Source organism: Eucalyptus grandis, chromosome 8 (assembly GCF_016545825.1).
Source record: "Eucalyptus grandis isolate ANBG69807.140 chromosome 8, ASM1654582v1, whole genome shotgun sequence".
NCBI lineage: Eukaryota > Viridiplantae > Streptophyta > Magnoliopsida > Myrtales > Myrtaceae > Eucalyptus > Eucalyptus grandis.
In genome coordinates, this window is record NC_052619.1 from 51608447 (window position 1) to 51615939 (window position 7493).

The following is a 7493-nucleotide window of genomic DNA, read 5'->3' on the forward strand; positions in this document are numbered from 1 at the left end:
TTGTGAGGTGCCCAAAACGAGCTCCAAATTGCATAAAGACCCGACACGAGCCTGTAATTTGAAGAGACAGTCGACGTGACCCCAAGTTTTTGTATATTTGTAATCTTAACGCATGTATGTTGTGGACCTACTTGGTCGCATCCCATATGCTTGGGTCTGTCATGTTCAATTGGATGTCACCATATCCAAGTTTGTCATAGCTGTCGACCTAGACTAGGTAAGAACCATCAATTTGCTTCAGTCGGTCGTGAGTAAATTATGAGCTGGGATAAATGCAAGTGAATCTCAAGTGATGCACTGGAGAAAATATTTGGAAATGCCATCGAACCTCACCTTTTGTCACTTCTGAGTAGTTATTGAATGATCGGGAACGCCTTCTGTCACACCCGAAAACTACAAAGAATGGGGATGACACAGCCGTCTATCCACACGAAGGACGTAGCCTCAAACACAACCAATAAACTGATATCAACTTATATATATATATATATATCTCAAATCATATATATACATATCAGATAAATCAATAAATTGGTTGCAACATCAAAATTTCTATAATCCACCAAAAAAGATATACGTTTAAAACTCAGACAATACAACCACTAGCAGGGATCATATGCACCACTTCCTTAAACCATACCAAAGAAAATAAAAATAGAACTCCCTAAAAGTTTCCCACCAACGGCCCTCTCGCTCTATTCGCTACTAACCGAGGAACTTGAAAAGATTAAAAGAGGAGTGGGATGAGCAACAACAACTCAGTGATACCAAACTTCATAACGCCAACTCAATATATAAAATACATATCAAATCTTATAAGAGTTATTTCTTATCATCAAAGCTTAATAATAATATGGAAAACTCATTTAAATCGCCATCAAAAGTCAAGTATCAATAGTCGAATCCATTGAATAATCTCCATCAAAAATACATATCAATGGTCTATCCATTCATTCATCTCATATCAAACACACATCGATGGTCTATCCATTGACCAATCTTTTGTTCAATAACTAACTATGGTCACGACACAATGCCTTGTGACAAGGCGACCAAGATTTCCCCTTGGCAAGGTCTCTACCTACAAAGTCGATGGCTGGGCCCAGAAGGATATCCCAAACCTGGTATGCATACCCCAAAAAGCCCTCACTGGGTTCACAGTCATATTGAGCATAAATAACCATTCTTCAATACTAGAAAATCCAATTCAGAAATCAATATCTTAAACCAAACAAATAACATTTGCGGCATAGCCCATCATCCATTTTATATCCATTTCTCAAATCATCATAAACATTTTCATGAATCAATCACAAGGCAATTTCATAGATATTTCTCCACTTACTTTGTATAATACACTTTTCAAACATCCACAATCAACCAATGAGTAGCAATTGCTCGACCTGGCTTTTATGCAATAAAAATGCTCTTCTCGATTCAATATATATACATATATATACTTTCAAGACATGGTTTTTACAAAACCAAAGAAGATATAGTACCACTCACCTCGTCCTCACGACCAAACGATTTAACGATACCGTATTGTCGAACTCAATGCCCTATCAAATAACCGAGAAAAATGTTAAATCTAATAAAACTCTATCTCAACTATGAAACAACTAAATTACGCCTTAACTCTAACAAAATGATTTCTACTCGCTAACAATTCGCATAACCAAAACTATTGTTCAAGCCATTCGTGACGTGGAGTTTAAGCGCAAAACTTAGTTACGCAATAACTTTCTCATCCAAACCCCGTTCCGAACGTACTTATGGTCAATAAAGAGCCCTTGACACATATTACAAGAATCCCAACTTGACTGTCCCAAAATCAAGCAAAAAGATGACAAAATACGGGCCCAAAGCTGTTGGACGCGTACTGTTCATTGCACGCGAGAAACTTTGAAATTTTGTTTTGGAAAAACTTATAAGCTCAAATCACGATCCATAAAATCCCACGGCTCCACAACACCCTAAACTACCATTCCTACAAAAATACGCGGCTTAACAACTCCAAAATCGGACTTCGCCACTCGATTTTCCAAAAATTCCGAATTTGAACTTTGAACCCATAAACTGCTTCAATTGGACGAATGGGGGGCCTAATCTCTTACCGGGTGCTGCATTATGGGATCGAGTTGGCTTGGTGAGGCATCTGAGGCATGCATGTGCCAAAACTTCTTTCCTTTCTTCTTTTCTTCTTCTTATTTATTTATTTATGTTTGGTTGAGGACCCTCAGCTTCTATTTAACGAGCCCTGACTTTTCAACTTCTTTTTCTGTTTTTTCTTTTGGGGCCCAAAAGAGCCAAATATTACATTCTACCTTCCAAAAAAAAAAAAATTTCGTCCTCGAAATTTACATGTACTTCAATCATAAAACAAGTGATGGTATTTGTGTCATGCCTCCTCCTCGAGTTCCCAAGTAGCCCTCTCTCTCGGTGTGGTTTTGCCATTGTATTTTCACATAAGGAATAGTTCGCCGCCGCAACACCTGATCCTTCTTATCGACAATGCAAATATGTTGTTCCTCATATGTCAAGTTCTCCGTAATCTCAATGGAGTAAAGTCTAGCACATGTTCAGGATTTGCACATATTTCCGCAACAAAGAGACATGGAACACATTATGGACACTTGATAGTGCCGGTGCAAAGCCAATTTATAAGCGACTTCACCAATTTTCTCTAAGATCAAGAATGGTCCCATGTACCTTGGATTTAACTTCCCACGTGTGTCAAATCTCGTTACACCCTTCGTAGGAGAAACTTTTAAGAACACGTGATCCCCCACATTAAATTCTAACTTGCGTCTTTTTAGATCCGCATAACTTTTCTGATGATTTTGAGCCGTTCTGAGACGTTCTCGAACCAACCTAACTTTCTCTTCTAATTGCTAGATGAACTTAGAGCCGCTTAGTCTTTTCTCACCAACGTCTTCCCAAAAAATAGGACTTCTACATTTTCGTGCCATCTTAATCTTTCGGAGTGATAATTGTCGTTATAAGAAAATTATGCTAAATATAGATATTCATCCCAAGAACCGCCAAAGTCAATGATGCATGATCTCAACATATCCTCTAATGTCTGGATCGTTCTCTCTGATTGTCCATCTGTTTGTGGATGAAAAGCTATACTTAAGTTGAGTTTAGTGCCCAATGCTGCTTGCAAACTCTTCCAAAAGTTAGACACGAACCTAGGATCCCTATCAGAAATAATGCTTACAGGAACTCCATGAAGCTTCACTATCTCATTAACATATCGCCTTGCCATATCTTCCATTGAAAGACCAAATCGATATGACAAAAAGTGAGTGGACTTAGTCAATCGATCACCATTCACCCAAATAGAATTCCTACCACTGGGCGTCCTCGGTAGACCAACTACAAAGTTCATGGCAATATGCTCCCACTTCCATGTAGGTATCTCTAGAGGTTGCAACTATCCACCTAGTTTATGATGTTCAATTTTCACTGGCTGGCAAACTAAACATTGATCAACAAATTTTATAATATCATTTTTCATGTTGATTCACCAAAAGTTTTTTCTCAAGTCCCTATACATTTTAGTGCTTCCCAGATGAATTGAAAATCTAGTACTGTGAGCTTCTTGCAGGATCTCCTTTTTTTAGCTTTGAGTCCTCAGGAACACATAGTCGACCACGAAACATCAAGGATCCATCTATGTGTAAACTAAATCTGCTTGTCTTCTAGCTTCCACAGCTTCTCTAATTTTTTGTAATTATGGATCTTCATTCTGTTTAGCCTTAATTATGTTAATCAACATAGGTTGTACTTGAAGATTAGCTAATTGAGCACCAAGCTGCTGCACCAACACCTCTAAGTCTAACTTCCTCATATCTTCAAGAATGGGTTTTTAAGAAGTGAGCAAAGCTACCATATTTCCAAAGGATTTACGACTCAAAGCATCCGCTACCACATTAGCCTTACCCGGATGGTAATTAATGGATAAGTCATTATCCTTCAAAAGTTCTAACCATCTTCTTTGCCTCATGTTCAGTTCTTTCTGAGTAAAAATATACTTTAGACTCTTGTGATCGGTAAAGGCTTCACATTTTTCACCATACAAATGATGCCGCCATATCTTCAAGGCAAACACAACCGCTAACTCCAAATCATGAGGTAGTTCTTCTCATGTAATTTCAATTGTCTAGAAGCATAGGCAACAACTTTGCTATTTTGCATATGAACACAACCCAAACCTTCTTTGGATGCGTAGCAGATTATGAAGCCACCACTTCCAAAAGGTAGAGTTAGAATAGGAGCCGACACCAGCCGTCTCTTCAACTCTTGAAAACTGCGTTCACATTGGTCTGACCATTCAAATTTAACTTTCTTCTGGGTTAGACGGGTAAGTGGACTAGCAATCTTTGAGAATCCCTCTACAAATCGCTTATAGTAGCCGGCTAGCCCAAGAAAACTTCTCACTTCTATAACATTAGTTGACGATTCCACTTAACAACTACTTCAACCTTCTTTGATCCACTAATATGCCATCCTTCGAGATCACGTGACCCAAGAATTCTATATGATCAAGCCAAAAATCACACTTACTAAATTTGGCATACAACTTCTTTTCATGTAAAGTCTGCAAGACAAACCTCAAGTATTGTTCGTGTTCCTCTAAACTCTTTGAATACACTAGGATGTCATCAATGAACACCATAATAAATTTGTCTAGATATTCGTTGAACACTTTGTTCATCAAGTCCATGAAGGCAACAAGCGCATTTGTTAATCCAAAAGGCATGACGAAATTCATAATGGCCATACCTTGTTCTAAAGCAGTTTTAGGCACATCATCTATTTTTATCTTCAACTGATGATACCCATAACGAAGGTCAATCTTGGACCTGAGCTCCCTGAAGTTGATCAAATAAATCCTCAATCTGAGGCAAAGGATATTTGTTTTTAACCGTTACCTTGTTAAGCTCTTGATAATCTATGCAAAGCTACATACTACCATCCTTCTTTTTCACAAATAGAACAGGAGCTCCCTAAGGCGAAACACTAGGTCTGATGAAACCCTTATCCAAAAGCTCTTCAGTTGCGTTTTCAATTCTTTCAATTTAGTGGGTGCCATCCGATATGGTGCCTTAGAGATTGGTGCTGTACCGGGCATCAATTCAATACAAAACTCAATTTCTCTATCAAGAGGCAATCCTGGTAAATCCTCAGGAAACACACTTGGAAACTCTCTAACGACAGGAACATCTTCCAACTTTACTACAACCTTATGTGTGTCTTTTACACAAGCTAAATAACCACAACAACCCTTTCTCAAAAGTTTCCTTGCTTGCAAAGCCGAGATCAACCTTGAGAAGTGTTTTGACAACTTCTCGAAAAAAGAGAATTCGGGTTGATTCGAAAGTCTAAATATCACTTTTTTTGAAAAACAGTCAACAATAGCACGATAGGTAGATCACCAATCCATTCCTATAATAACATCGAAATCTCGAATATTTAACTCTACTAGATCCACAGGCATTTCAACATTATTAATCCGAATCACACATCTCTTGAACACATGATGAACAACTAAGAAATCGCCAGTAGGAGTATCAACACACAATTCACATTCAAGAGGGTCAGGCAACACATCAAGCTTCTTTGCAAATTCAGTTGAAATGAAGAAGTGCGTAGCACCAAGATCAAATAAGGCATAAGCACATTGTGAGGCAATAGAAATATTACCTGCAACAATTGCGTTAGATGCTGCCGCATCCTCCTTCGTCATCGCAAAAAATTTCTCACTTGTACTTTGTCTTTGTTGGTTCTCTTGGGGCCTACCAACGAAAGGGGTATTCCTCCGCATGGAACACTGGTGTGCTAGGTGGCCTTGTTGCCCACATAGATTACATGATCTATTGCCAATAGGATGATTCCTTTGTGTAGAACAATCTCGCAGCATGTGTCCCGCTTTCCCACATGAGAAGCATACTTCAGTTTTCCAATGACACTCACTGCGATGATAACTTCCACATGTATTACAAGGGCCTTGGTTACTCGGATTTCTGAACTATCCTGGCTGGCTGAAACCTCTTCGCCTTCCACTACCATTAGTATGGCTACCTTGTACATTTGTGGGCTTAAACCTTTTGGGTTGAGGCGCTCCTTGTGTGCCATGCTTCGTAATGCTTTGTTCCACCTTGATTGTCCGTTCTAGCACATCCTTATAAGTTTTTAATATGAAAGGTGCAAGTGCAGAATTAATTTCAGGTCGGAGCCCTCCTAGGAAATGGTCGTTCTTATCTTCCTCATTTGCTACCAAGTGCTATGTAAATCTACTCAACTGATTAAAGCACCGTGGAGTCACCCTCAGATATATGTACAAAGTCACCCTTCATCTTTGCTTGGAATGACTTTGGGAAGAATTGAGCATTGAACGCCTTTTTAAAGTCCTCCCAGGATATAATAACATCCCTACCTCCAAGACTTGGCTTCATTCCATCCCACCAAAACTCTACTTCACCTTCCAGCTATTGGGTGGCAAATTGAACTTTTCGATCCTCGGGAACCTCTTCAGCTTCAAAGATCCCATCAATCTTTTTAATCCAACGCTTAGTCGCAAGAGGATCAGCTTTCCCATCAAAAGTGGGTGGTTTTGCCTTTCTTAAATGGCAAAAGTGCCCGAGCTACTACTCCATCTCCAAGTTAATTCTTTTGCTTGTTGATACCAATGGATCATTGCTTGTTCAAATTCAGTTGAACGGGTTGGCTTTGATCCTCTTCTTTGACTTCGCAAAGTTAGACTCCTATTATAGTGGTCCTCAAGTCTCCTTCTCAAAAACGCACCTCGAGAAGCTTGAGGCATGTCTCTAGCCTCGGGGTAGCGACTGCTTGCCTTTGCGGCTCCTACGAAGCGAGGCAAGTGTCTCAAAGTTGGTACTCATGATCACCTGAATCTAATAATGAAACTACACCTTAGAATCTAGAAGACTAACGCAAAAATAAAATCTATCACACAACCTCACAACATCCCATAACTACATCCAAAAAGATCAAAACTTAGGCTCTGATACAAAAAATGTCACACCCCAAAACTACAAAGAATGAGGATGACACGGCCATCCTTCCACACGAATGACGCGACCTCAAACACAACCAACAAACTGATATCAACTTATATATATCTCAAACCATATATATACATATAAGATAAACCAACAAATTGGTTGCAATATCAGAGTTTCTATAATCCACTAAAAAAAATATACGTTTAACACTCAGACAATACAACCACTAGTAAGGATCATGTGCACCACTTCTTTAAACCATACCAAAGAAAATAAAAATAGAACTCCTCAAAAGTTTCCCACCAACGGCCCTCTCGCTCTATTCGCCGCTAACCGAGGAACTTGAAAAGATTAAAGGAGGAGTGGGATGAGCAACAACAGCTCAGTGAGTAGTACATCTCTTCTAAGCAGATTGAACAACCATTATGCATGTATATAAAGTAATACCAAACTTCATAA